Genomic DNA, 13,484 nt, shown 5'->3' on the forward strand with positions numbered 1-13,484 from the left:
CTACTCTTGTGCTATAAACAGCTTAATTATCCCTTTACCTTCGTTTCTAGCCCCAATTACCTCTTTAACTATAATTCTTTCTACAATCTCTTTCCCTATAAGTCCTTAAATTTCCTTTTACTCCTATAGGTCCGTAATATAGACTCTAACTACTGTCCTCGGGGGTTTTAGCGCCTCCTAACTAGCTACTGCTACCTAAGTGCGGTAATTTAGGCTTATCTCCTATTGTTTCTTCGTAATCTTTACTGCGACTGTATTAGCTACCTTTGTAATAACGTAGCTTGCCTAGTTATAGATTGCTTTCAGTCCTCTAAGGAGTTCTAAGATCATTATCCTATATACCCTCTTAGGGGTTCTTCTATCTTCCGCCTTAAGTACCTCCTCTGCCCTAGTATATAGTGCTTTCTATTCGTCCTCCCTTCCTTCTTAACTGTCTTCCCTTCGTCTCTGATTGTTCGCTGCCATTTTCTAATCGTATCCGAAGATCCAATACTGTGCTATAGAGTATAGATATAGACAGCCTAGGAGAAAACACTAAAGAGGATTAAGCAACCAGTTAGTAGGTCCTAAACCCAAAGCCTAAAGAAAATCCTAGGAGTATATAAAACTATACTAATAAGGGTAGTAGAAATGGAATTAGGGATCCTACTAGTTAAATAATACTTCAAGGGACTAAGACACTAATATATAGCAAAGACAATGGAATACCTAGCCTAACAGACTATTCAAAAGGCACTAGATAAGATAAAAGCCTAGTACATTAGGACTAGGAGGCGAGACAGACTAAAAATAACTCCCTAGAAAGTTAAAGACCTAGAGCAATATAGAGTCTTAATAAGAGAAATGCTAGAGAAAGAGCTTTAGGGACTAAATATAAGGCTAAAGGAAGATAAGCTAAAGGGAGAGAAACAAAGCTTAGCAGAATTAATTGCTAGATACCTATAGGAGTAGAAATAGAACAAAACACAAGTTAGACTAGGAACCCTAAAGGCACTAATCAAATTTGGTTAATACAACTACTAGCTCTATAAGGACCTAAATAGGGCGAGGCAAGCTAGCTATCTAAATCAGATCTGAATATATTAGACTTAGATCTTACCTGTTTAGAAGAAACGTCCTAGGAATTGAAAGTAGAGCTTGCTAATATAGCTACTAATCTTAGAACCCTAAGCATATGCTGCTAGTCTGCCCTTAATAGTTAGAAGGCAGAAGTAATTAGAGACTAAAAGCAATAGAAAGGGAATACGATAAGCTAATCTAGAGTAAAGAAGACCTAAAGAGGATAGTAAAGTAGATTATTAAACAAGGATTTGTACAACAATTCGTATTAGTAAGGGAAACTAAAGAGTAGATAAGAAGGAGGGAAGAAGAGGGGGAAAGAAGGGCAGGGCAGTAAGCAAGGTAGTCAGAGGGTAACAACTATAACACTAGTATACCCTAGAGGAAGGAAAACAAGGAAACGAGGAAGATTAATACTTATAAATAGGACAGGAGGGAGGTTTTTACTAACCAAGTTGGTTTCCTACCTAAAACAATATATAGAAACAGACCTGTATAGGCCGAAAGGTACTACAATAGGCAAATGAAATATCTATCTATCTATCTATATAGTTTTACTAGTTATAGTATAAAAAAAAATTCTATATATAGTTAAAAAAAATCTAATTTTTTTACTACCTAACGGTACTAGATTATATTACTAATACTAATAAATCAAATAAAACAAAATTTAGAGAGAACTGCTAACTCTTTAGATATAGTAGCTATAAATAGAAGTATTAAAATATTAATATATATACTAAAAAAATAAGAAATCTCGTAATATAATATATCTAATTATATAGATATAGGGAAAGCTAAAAAAAATAATAGTGTTTAAAAAGCAATTTTATAATATAGCTTAAAAAAGCTATATATATAAGAATTAGAAAAATAAAAAATAGTTTTTTATATACTTAAAAATTATATAATTTATTATAAAGCTATCTAGTTATTTAGAATTCGCTAGGAAAAAAGATATTTTTAATAATTTAAAATACATCTTACTTTAAATCTAAATATCTAAACGAATACTATACCTATTAAGCTAATATTAAAAACATAGACTAGTTAGTATATATCGCATCTATTTATAACTTTCTTCTTTAGAGTTTCCTACTAACCGGTCTTACAGAATTCCGTACGATATTCGAAGCTTTTTAAAGTTATTTCCTAATTTAGTAGCTCTAAATTAGGAAAGTTTCTACGAGCGGAGTAAGAGCGGGGTATATAGGGTATTACTATACGTCTTGTACGACCGTATAGCGTAGTCTCTTTGTCTAAACAAACTCGAAACGCAGACAAAGAATACAGAACAACTCGACAAATTCTAAACAAATCTCTGCCTTTCGAGATGTCTCGACAGCGCCGCTTCTACTACCCGCACGGCTTTAACGCCTACGATCACCGTTACGACTTTGCTAGGTCCCTCGGTGAACGTATTACGCTAAAGAAGTACGTTGTTATACTGCGATACTCGGATTCGTTCGCTAATTCTGTCTAAAAGCCCGACTTGGCGTCGCGACTTCTTTGCTCTTAAGTATGCCCTTCGTAAGGTTCAGAAATATATGGACAAAGTGAAGGACCTTAAGGCCGAGATTCGGACTCTAAACGAGCGCATTTACGACTTGGAAACGCGCCGTACGTACGCTAGTTTTTAGATGTACTTTTCTAACGGTTTTAGTCGCCGTTTGGTATAACGAGAACCTGCCGACACCTATGCCGGGTCCTCTCCCTCTTCCGGAGCTCGAACTCGAGGATTTGCTAACTCCAAACTTCGAAGAATTTACCGCCGAACGTAAGTACAAATAGGAATACCGAAACGAGTACTGATTTTTGTTTTAGAAATCGAAGAAATTCTCGGAGGCTTGGACATTCAGAGCTTCTAATGTCGCTCTCAGATAGGCTGTATATAGCCTATATAACCATAAAACACTATCGTTAGTTAGGGGTAATCTAAAACCCTACCAAAAATCTGTTCTAAGACTTGTTTTTTTTTTTTATTCTTTAAGATTTAAAGAAATTATTAGGTATATTAAGAAAATAAATAATTAGATTTAGTATAAATCTATTCTATATATTAACAGAATTTATATCGTATACGTAGGAAGGCTATAAAAGCCCTAGAAGCCGGGGGCCCCGACATTAGACTTTTGGAAATCCAACGCAATCCAACGCCGAAGTAGTATAGATTCGGGACTAAATAGTAGTATTCTAGGTCGGATCTAGTATAAATCTGTCCTATATATTAATATAATTTAGATCGTATACGTAGGAAGGCTATAAAAGCCCTAGAAGCCGGGGGGCCCCGACATTAGACTTTTGGAAATCCAACGTAATCCAACGCCGAAGTAGTATAGATTCGGGACTAAATAGTAGTATTCTAGGTCGGATCTAGTATAAATCTGTCCTATATATTAATATAATTTAGATCGTATACGTAGGAAGGCTATCGATCTCTAATATAAAGGTTTCTAGTAGTTAAATAGAATAAGCCTTAATTATAAAATAGTATCCTATCTAGATCTTAGTATTAGTACATTTTTTTCCTATACTATAATATTAAACTAACCTAGTACTATTAGTACTTATAAAGCTAATATCTAGTATTATAGTACTATATTTCCCTATTATTCTCTATATTCGTACTATAAGCTATACTAAATTCTATTCTAATTAAACCCTATTTCAGCGTCTAGGTCTATATCTATATTATCCATATCTAAAGCATCGTAGTCTTTATCTTCACTAGATAATTCATCGTCTTCGCTTAGAAGCCCTATAGTTTGTTCTAATTCCTCTAAATCTAAATCTTCCTTAGTAGCCTTTTCTTTTCCTTTATTACTCGAACTAAATGCTTCTAGAATGTTTTCCGTAGCTACTTCTTTATCTTTTATTATATCTTCTTCGTCTTTAATAACCCCTAGACTCTTTAATATAATAAGTTTCTTAAAATTCTCCGAGCTAAGTCTATTACGTTTCTTTGTTAATATATCGACTGCTATAGAGAACTGCGACTCGCTAGGTACCGAGGTTGCTAATATAGATAGCCAATCTCGAGCTATATTATAAATAATAGGTAGTCTATACTCTATACTTCTATAATAATCTTCTAGTAAATTTCTATTATTTCTATCTTTCGGTACTCTAGGCTCGGATAAGTAGGTCTCTAACTCGTCCGTTTCTAATCGTACTTTATTATCTTTAATATAGAATTCGTCGTCGTCGCTATCGTTATTATTCGTTCTAGAACTACTAGCAACCGTAACTTGCGATTCGTTATAAATATCTGTACGGCCTCTAGTATTATTATACTCGCTTTTATAACTATTATATATTTCTCTTAGGTAATCTTTTACTTCGTCTATTATAATAGAGCTAAAGTTAAGTAGATAACTTTCTAAAACTTGTAACTTAAAACACGGATTTAGAACCGTTATAACTAGTAAGTCTTTTAGTTTATTAAATGTAACTGTTTTACTATTACTATCTAAAACGGTCGTATCTTTAATAGGATAATACTCTAAGGCTTTTGTAATAGCCTGTTCTACTCCGTATTTTAGAAACGGATTAGCTTTAACACTAGGGTTTTCTAAGGTCTTTTCTAAACTCCTTATAATTTTAAATATTTCTAATATAGTCTTTGATATAGTCTCGTAGTCTCGGGCTTGAAATAGCTTAGTAGGATGTTTAAATATCTCTAGAATATCTCTTAATATAATAAGATAGTCGAACTCTTCGTTACTAATAGTAAAATTATCTATATTTAAGCTACGTCTCTGTTTATTAGGTAATCTAGTAGCGGTATCTAAGACTTTATTAATTTCACTAAAATGATATATTATACTAGTAATCATATTATATTTAGATAGCCATCTAGTAACATTATCGCCTTTAAGCCTCTCGGAACCTCCTTTAGTATTATATAGCTTTTTATTCTCTTTTACTACTCGACTAAAAGTGTTTTTTAGAAAGTGATTTGTTTTAAAAGCTCTAATAATCTTTCGTAAGTTATTAGGTAGTATTTTCATACTAGAAGTAAAAGAATAAGTAGGATTATTTTTAATTATATTATCTATAGTATTTATAAAGGCTTTACTTGTATTAGGTATAAAAAAGCAATATAATAGAATAGAGTTACTTATTAAATTAATGATATGTGCTACGCACCTCACATCTACGATATAATTACCCCATTGCTGTTTATATTCGGATTTAATTTGTGAAACTAAGGTATCAATAGGGCTAGCGTTATCCCTAGTTACTCCTAGAATCCTATTTCTAATACTATATTGTTGAAGTAGGCTATCTAATTCTTCAAATAAAAAATCTCCGGTATAGGACGTAGCGCTATTTAATACTTCAAATCCGATTAAATAACTCTCTAATTTAAATTTTTTATTTATAAAATGTAAGGTAATACCTAAATAATCGTTACTATTATTAGGAGAGTTCCATTCGTCGAAGGTTAACGAGAATCTACTAGTATTTTTATTTACAATTCGTATATATTTCTCAATTTCCTTATTATAAAAAGTATTAAAAGCTTTAGTAATAAGATATCTAGAAGGTAGCTCGTCTATTTCACTATTTAAATAATTTAGTAGGTTAAAAAAGCTCTTACTTTGAACTATAGTAAATGGCTCGTTATTATTAATTATAAATAGTAATAGTAATCTTGTAAATTCGTCGGTATTAAATAAACTATAACTTTTTCGCTTTCTAAGATTAGGTACTGTCTCTATACTTAGATGCTTATCTAAAGTAGTCTGACTATTATTTGAAGTATTATTATCGTTATTATCGCTATTATAATCGGAATCCTTAGACGTAAGTATATCTTTATGTTTTTGACTATAGTGGTTATATAGATTACTCGTATTAAAAGGCCAGGTTCTATTCTTATAGATATAATTACATGTAGTACAAGAAATTGTAAAGGTCCGTACTTTATTTTCAATATAGGGATCTAAAGTATAAGTAAAAAGCCGTTCCCTAATAGGAGGCGGCGCGTCTTTAAGCGCCGGTAATTTAGCGTCCGGGGTATTAAAATTAAATCTAGGAGGCATATTTAAGACAATTATTAAGATTTATAATTATTCTAGGTATAAGATATTATATATATATAAAGACTAATAGAATAATAAATGATAGTTTTTTTTAATATTAGTAGTATATAAGAGTTAAGTATATAGTAGAGTATATAGTAGATTAAATAGTAGATTGTATAGTAGTTTATATAGTAGATTATATAGTAGATAGTAGTCTAGTATACTAGAGAACTATAGAGAAAGAAATCAAACTTAGGGGGAGCGAAGCCGAGTATATATATTGCTCTCTCTACTTGAATTAAGGTTTATATACAATAGTATAACTATATATAGTAATAATAATATAATAGTATATTTAAATTCATTTATTTATTTATAATAGTATCTTAGAATAATAGAATAATATATTATTTTAGAATAAATGTATTATATTATTCTATTATTCTAATATACTATTATAAATAAATAAATTTATTTAAATATATTATTATAATTTAGTAACTAAATATAGTTATATTATTGCATATAAACCTTAAATGTTTTTTCCGACTATATAGCGGCCCTAAGACAACCTATATAGGGGAGCTATATATCTCGTAGGGGAGAATAGCAGCGAACAATCAGAGACGAAGGGAAGACAGTTAAGAAGGAAGGGAGGACGAATAGAAAGTACTATATACTAGGGCAGAGGAGGTACTAAAGGTAGAAGATAGAAGAACCCCTAAGAGGGCATATAGGATAATAATCTTAGAACTCCTTAGAGGACTAAAAGCAATCTATAACTAGGCAAGCTACGTAATTACAAAGGTAGCTAATACAGTCGCAGCAAGGATTACGAAGAAACAATAGGAGACAAGCCTAAACTACCGCACCTAGGCAGTAGTAGCTAGTTAGGAGGCGCTAAAACCCCCGAGGATAGTAGTTAGAGTCTATATTACGGACCTATAGGAGCAAAAGGAAATCTAAGGACTTATAGGGAAAGAGATTATAGAAAGAATTACAGTTAAAGAGGTAATTAGGGCTAGGAACGAAGGTAAAGGGGTAATTAAGCTATTTATAGTATAAGAGCAGGACAAAAAGAAGCTAGAAATACAAAAAGAATAGACAACTAAAATAGGGAAAACAGTAAAGGTCTCCTAATAGCAATTTATGATTATAGCCTATAGTATAATAAGAAGCTTTAAGGAAGAACAGGATATTAAGAGCCTATAGAGACAAAACTAAGCTATATACCTAGGCCTAAAGATTACAAAAGTAGTATAGATTAAAAGGAAAATCGAAGAGACTAAGAAGCAGTCTTCCCTAATTATCTAGATAGGGAGTATAGAGTAAGCTAATATAGTACTAGACTAGGGGTTGTTCTAGGACTTTAAAAGATTAGAAACAGAGATATATAGAAGCAACTATAGGATAATGCAGTGCTTTAAATATTAACACTATAGACACTTAGCAGCTAAGTGTATAAAGACAACTAATACCTGCTCCTATTGTATAGGGGATTACTAGGTTAAAGAATGCAAAGCATATAAGGGAGAAGTAAGATATATATACTATACTAAAAGACACCCCTCTTAGGCGAAGGAATGCCTAGTAAGAATATAGGTAGCTAGGAAGGCAAAGGAAGCTAGAATCAATATACTAAAAAGATATACAACAAGCTAGGGCAGCTAGGTACAGAAGCAACCTAGCTAAGTGCTATAAAAGAGGTCTAGGTAAGATAATAGGTTTACATTTAGGGCCTTACTAGCACAAGAGAGTTACTAGTAACTAGGGAGACTAAGATACCTTAACATTGTAGGAAAGGAAGCAGGGTAGATAAAGCTTAGTCAAATGTTAGTCTAAAGTAAGGGAAGACTAAAGGAAAACCTATAGGGAAATAATATAGATAAAACCTAATAAACATTGCAATATTACTAAATATTATATAGTATAATATTAACAAGAGCAAAGACAAGGTATAGAGGAGCTTCCTTTAAGTACTAAACCTAAAAGAACATTATATTATTGCAATCTAAGAGCCCTAGCTTAACCTATATATAAAGAGACTAGTAATAGTCAAAGACCTAAGATACTACCTAATTATCTATAACTAGGGAGCCCTAAGGATATACATCTATATTAGTAAGGAGATAGATACAGAAACCTAGTAGGCTATACTATAGGAGGATAGGGACCTAATATCAGTTTAAGTAGAGACATCCTAAGGTACACTCCAAGTCTACTATATATATAACCTACTACTAGACTTAAGAAGTAGTACCTAACTAAAAACCCTAGAAAGACTACCTAGAGTTATCTAGGGGAATACCTACTAAATCCTACTTAGGGATTTCAACCTCTACTACCCCCTCTAGGGCTTAGACTTTACCCTAGCTTACTACTTCCTAGTAGGAAGACTAATTGATATATTAGAGAGGGAAGGAATAGAAATTGTTACCCTAAAGGGACTAATTACTTAGGAGGCAAGAGGAAGCAGCAGTACACTAGACCTATGCTTTATATTATATTAGATTAGGAATAGGATTACAAGATGCAGGGTTAACTAGGAACTAGAAGAATTATTAGACCACTTCCCGGTACAGATTAAGCTAAATGTCTAAGCCAATTAGGAAAGGGAACTAGAGGAGAAGCTTAACTAGAAAGGTACCTAATAGGGTAGGATTAGGGAGGAACTAGAAAGGGACCCAAAACTAGAGGAACTCTCAATAAAGCACCTACTAAGGCTAGAGGACATTAATAAGGCAGTAGAAGAACTAATAGGAATCCTAAAACAGGTAGCTAGAAAGCATACCCTAGTAAAGAAACATTTACTATACTAGCAACTATACTAGACTAGTAAGTATATAAGGAAGGTTAAAGTAGTAAGAAAGGCTAGGAGGCAGTAGATACAAACCTATACCTAGGAAGCATAGGACAACTATAATAAAGCCTACTAGGAAAAGAAGATCTAGATTAAGAAAGATAAGATACAAGAATAGAGATCTATAATAGGAATAATTATAAAGAAACTAGAGGAGATATAGAGGATAGCTAAATAGGCAAGAAGACCTAAACAGGACAAGGATATACTACTACAATTCCCGGATATTATAAACTAATAAGGACAAATGTAGACTATAATAGAAGGGAAAGCAAGAGCCCTAGGCTAACACTTCTTCTATAGAAAAGTATAAGCAGACCTATTAGATATAAAGGAGAAAGAATAAGAGACTCTACTACTAGGTATACTAAGAGATACCTAAGTTAAACCCGAAACCATTGAAAGGATCCTAAAGAAAATTCTAGGCAATAAGGCACTAGGAGAAGATAAGATCTACAACAAACTTCTAAAAGTATATAGGAAGGGGCTAGCCCTAGCACTAGCCAATATCTTTTTATAAAGCCTAGCACTAGGACACTACCTAAGACTATTTAGGAAGTCCCTAACAGTAGTACTAAGGAAGCCCTAGAAGGAAGACTATATATAGCTTAAGGCCTATAGACTAATAGCCCTACTTAATATAATAGGCAAGGTGCTAGAAAAAATTATCGCTAAAAGGCTAACAACCTTTACCGAAGGAAGGAACATCCTTCCTAAAGGCTAGATAGGAGGAAGAACGAAGAGGTTAATACTAATAGCTATAGAACTAATTATAGAACAGATTAAGTATATCTAGCACTATAGTCAAAACTAGGTAGCAACCCTCCTCTCCCTTAATATCTTAGGAGCCTTTAACAATATCTCCTATAAAAGGCTCCTATATATACTTAAGTAGAAAGCTATACTAAACTAGATAGTCTAATTCATCTAGTCCTTCCTATAGGAAAGATTAATATAACTCATTCTAGGCAAATTCAAATCAGACCTAATACTAACTAAAAAGGGAATCCCCTAAGGATTAATACTCTCCCTAATCCTCTTCCTTATCTTTATAGCAGACCTACTCCTACTCCTAGAATCAAAAAACATATTAGTATTAGGGTTTGTAGATAACACAAACATCCTAGCCTAGTCTAAGATAATAGAAACTAACTACAAGATCCTAGAAGAGAAGCACTAGGAGTATAAAAAATAGGTAAGGAGGTATAGAGCAAAATTCGCCCTAGAAAAGTACTAGCTTATCTACTTTAGCAAGGCCAAATCAACCTATAATATAAAGCAATCAATTACTATCTAAGGCTTTGAAACCCAACTATTAGTAGAGCTTAGGGTACTAGGGATCTAGCTGGATCTAAAACTGAATTAGGGACTATAAGTAAAGAAGGCAAAGTAGAGGGCAGATGCTAATATACAATCCATTAATAGGCTTATAGCCTCTATATAGGGGGCTACATTCGAGAAAGCCAAAGTTATATATAAAGCAATTATCAAGCTAGCAATGCTATATAGAGTACAGATATAGACAGCCTAGGAGAAAACACTAAAGAGGATTAAGCAACCAGTTAGTAGGTCCTAAACCTAAAGCCTAAAGAAAATCCTAGTAGTATATAAAACTATACTAATAAAGGTAGTAGAAATGGAATCAGGGATCCTACTAGTTAAACAATACTTCAAGGGACTAAGACACTAATATATAGCAAAGACAATAGAATACCTAGCCTAACAGACTATCTAAAAGGCACTAGATAAGATAAAAGCCTAGTATATTCGGACTAGGAGGCGAGACAGACTATAAATAACTCCCTAGAAAGTTAAAGACCTAGAGTAATATAGAGTCTTAATAAGAGAAATACTAGAGAAAGAGCTTTAGGGACTAAATATAAGGCTAAAGGAAGACAAGCTAAAGGGAGAGAAACAAAGCCTAGTAGAATCAATTACTAGATACCTATAGGAGCAGGAATAGAACAAAATATAAGTCAGACTAGGAACCCTAAAGGCACTAATCAAATTTGGTTAATATAACTACTAGCTCTATAAGGACCTAAACAGGGCCGAGGCAAGCCTAGCTATCCAAATTAGATCTAAACATATAGGACTTAGATCTTACCTATTTAGAAGAAACGTCCTAGGAATTAAAAGTAGAGCTTACTAATATAGCTACCAATCTTAGAACCCTAAGTATATACTGCTAGTCTACCCTTAATAGTTAGAAGGCAGAAGTAATTAGAGACTAAAAGCAATAGAAAGGGAATACGATAAGCTAATCTAGAGCAAAGAAGACCTAAAGAGGATAGTAAAGTAGATTATTAAATAGGGATTCGTACAACAATTCGCACTAGTAAGGGAAACTAAGGAGTAGATAAGAAGGAGGGAAGAAGAGGGGGAAAGAAGGGTAGGGCAGTAGGCAAGGTAGTTAGAGGGTAACAACTATAACACTAGTATACCCTAGAGGAAGGAAAACAAAGAAACGAGGAAGATCAATACTTATAAATAGAACAGGAGGGAGGTTTTTACTAACTAAGTTAGTTTCCTACCTAAAACAATATATAGAAACAGACCTACATAGGCCGAAAGGCACTACAATAGGCAAATGAAATATCTATCTATCTATCTATATATAGTAATAATAATATAATAGTATATTTAAATTCATTTATTTATTTATAATAGTATCTTAGAATAATAGAATAATATATTATTTTAGAATAAATATATTATATTATAATATTATTCTAATATACTATTATAAATAAATAAATTTATTTAAATATACTATTATAATTTAGTAACTAAATATAGTCATATTATTGTATATAAACCTTAATTGAAGACGAGAGAGTAATATATATACTTCGTCCTTTCCCTTCTAAAGATCTTTCTTCTTTCTATACTACTTTAGTATACGAGACTATAACGAACTACGCTACTCTCTACTACGCTATACTCTTACAAGACGTCTATTTAATAGTAGACTACTACTATAATACGAAGTAAGTCTACTAATATAAAAGAAACTACTTACTTAGTAATATACTAATTTTATTATTATTAGAATGTATACCTTCGACGATACCTTAACCTCTATTACTTTTATTAATAAGTTTATTAATAAGAGTCCTATAGTAGCGTCTAGCCGCATAGACAAAACTATTAGGGCTATTATTAATAGCTTGCTAAGTGATAGAGCTAAAGGAAATAAAGAAATCGTCGAATATCTAAATCGACTTCGGATTACCTACTTTATTAAGCGGATTAAGCAGTACGATATTAAGGAATATAAGAGAATTAAAGGTATTATACCCTAATATATATAACCTAACGTATTATACTAATAGTTTTTAGCTTTTGTATTCTCTATCGATAATTTAGACGAGTTTAATTCTCGGCTAGATATTCGAGCTTATATCGACTCTTTAAACGATAACGATATCGTTTCTAGAATCGAATATCTTACGCTCTATATTCTAAGATACTCACTATACTTTCAAGACTATAGTAAGTATTATATACTAGCCTTAAGATCTAGTAATATCTCTATACTAATAAATATTATAGCTTTTATTCGACTATTTCTAGATAGTAGTATAGTATCCCCCGAGAACTATACTACTATTAGTACTAGTATCGAGTCGGCTAGAGATACCTATCTCTATACGGATATCTACGACGATATCTACTTTCTTAGTAGACTTGACTTCTTTAATTTAGAGTATAAAGAGGAGGAAAGGAGTCTTATAGAGGCCTATTTAAGTACGGCCTCAAAGGAGGAGATTAAATCTCTAAGCTATAGTACTATAGAAGAGATTCTTAGTACTAGAAATAGTATCGAGATAGATAGTAGTAAGGAAGACAATAAGGACTCGGAGGAGATAGCCGATAGAGAGATAGACTTAGACTAGGCTAACTAGCCTAGTCTTAGCTATCTAGGTCTAGCTTAAGACAACTATATTATAGTAGTATTATATATAGTAGTAGGAGTAAAGGGTGTTAAGGGGGTTTCTTTGTGTAAATCGCTTTTAATTCTATTATAATCTAGACTTAGATTATAGTATAACTATATTAGAGAGAAATATTAAGTAATTATAGACTATTAGGTACTTTATATAAGTATACCGGTATTATATTATACTTATTAAGTAATTCTATAGCTTAGAATAGGTAGAAAAACTACTATAATAGTAGAATAGTAATTACTATTTTACTGTTACTATTACTATTACTATTTCTCGAAGGTCCCTGGTAACAGCAATAGTGATAGTAATAGTGATTACTATAGTAATGTTACTATTACTATAGTAATTACTATTTACTAGTTTACTAAGGTTTTTACATCTCTGGTCACTCCCAGGCAAGAGCTGCCGCAACATCGGTGGCGTCAGGAACGTTCGTGTGCGCCCATATTTGTGCGGCATCAACCTGGGCTGCTGACTGTAGTGAGACTTTTGTCTCTATGCGAATTGAATTCATGGTGTGCTTCGCTTCGGCGATTCAGAAAGATGCGAAGCTGCGCTGATCGGCAAGTGTCCAACTCAACT

The sequence above is a fragment of the Pseudocercospora fijiensis genome, assembly GCF_000340215.1.
Source record: "Pseudocercospora fijiensis CIRAD86 unplaced genomic scaffold MYCFIscaffold_2, whole genome shotgun sequence".
In the NCBI taxonomy this organism is placed as follows: domain Eukaryota; kingdom Fungi; phylum Ascomycota; class Dothideomycetes; order Mycosphaerellales; family Mycosphaerellaceae; genus Pseudocercospora; species Pseudocercospora fijiensis.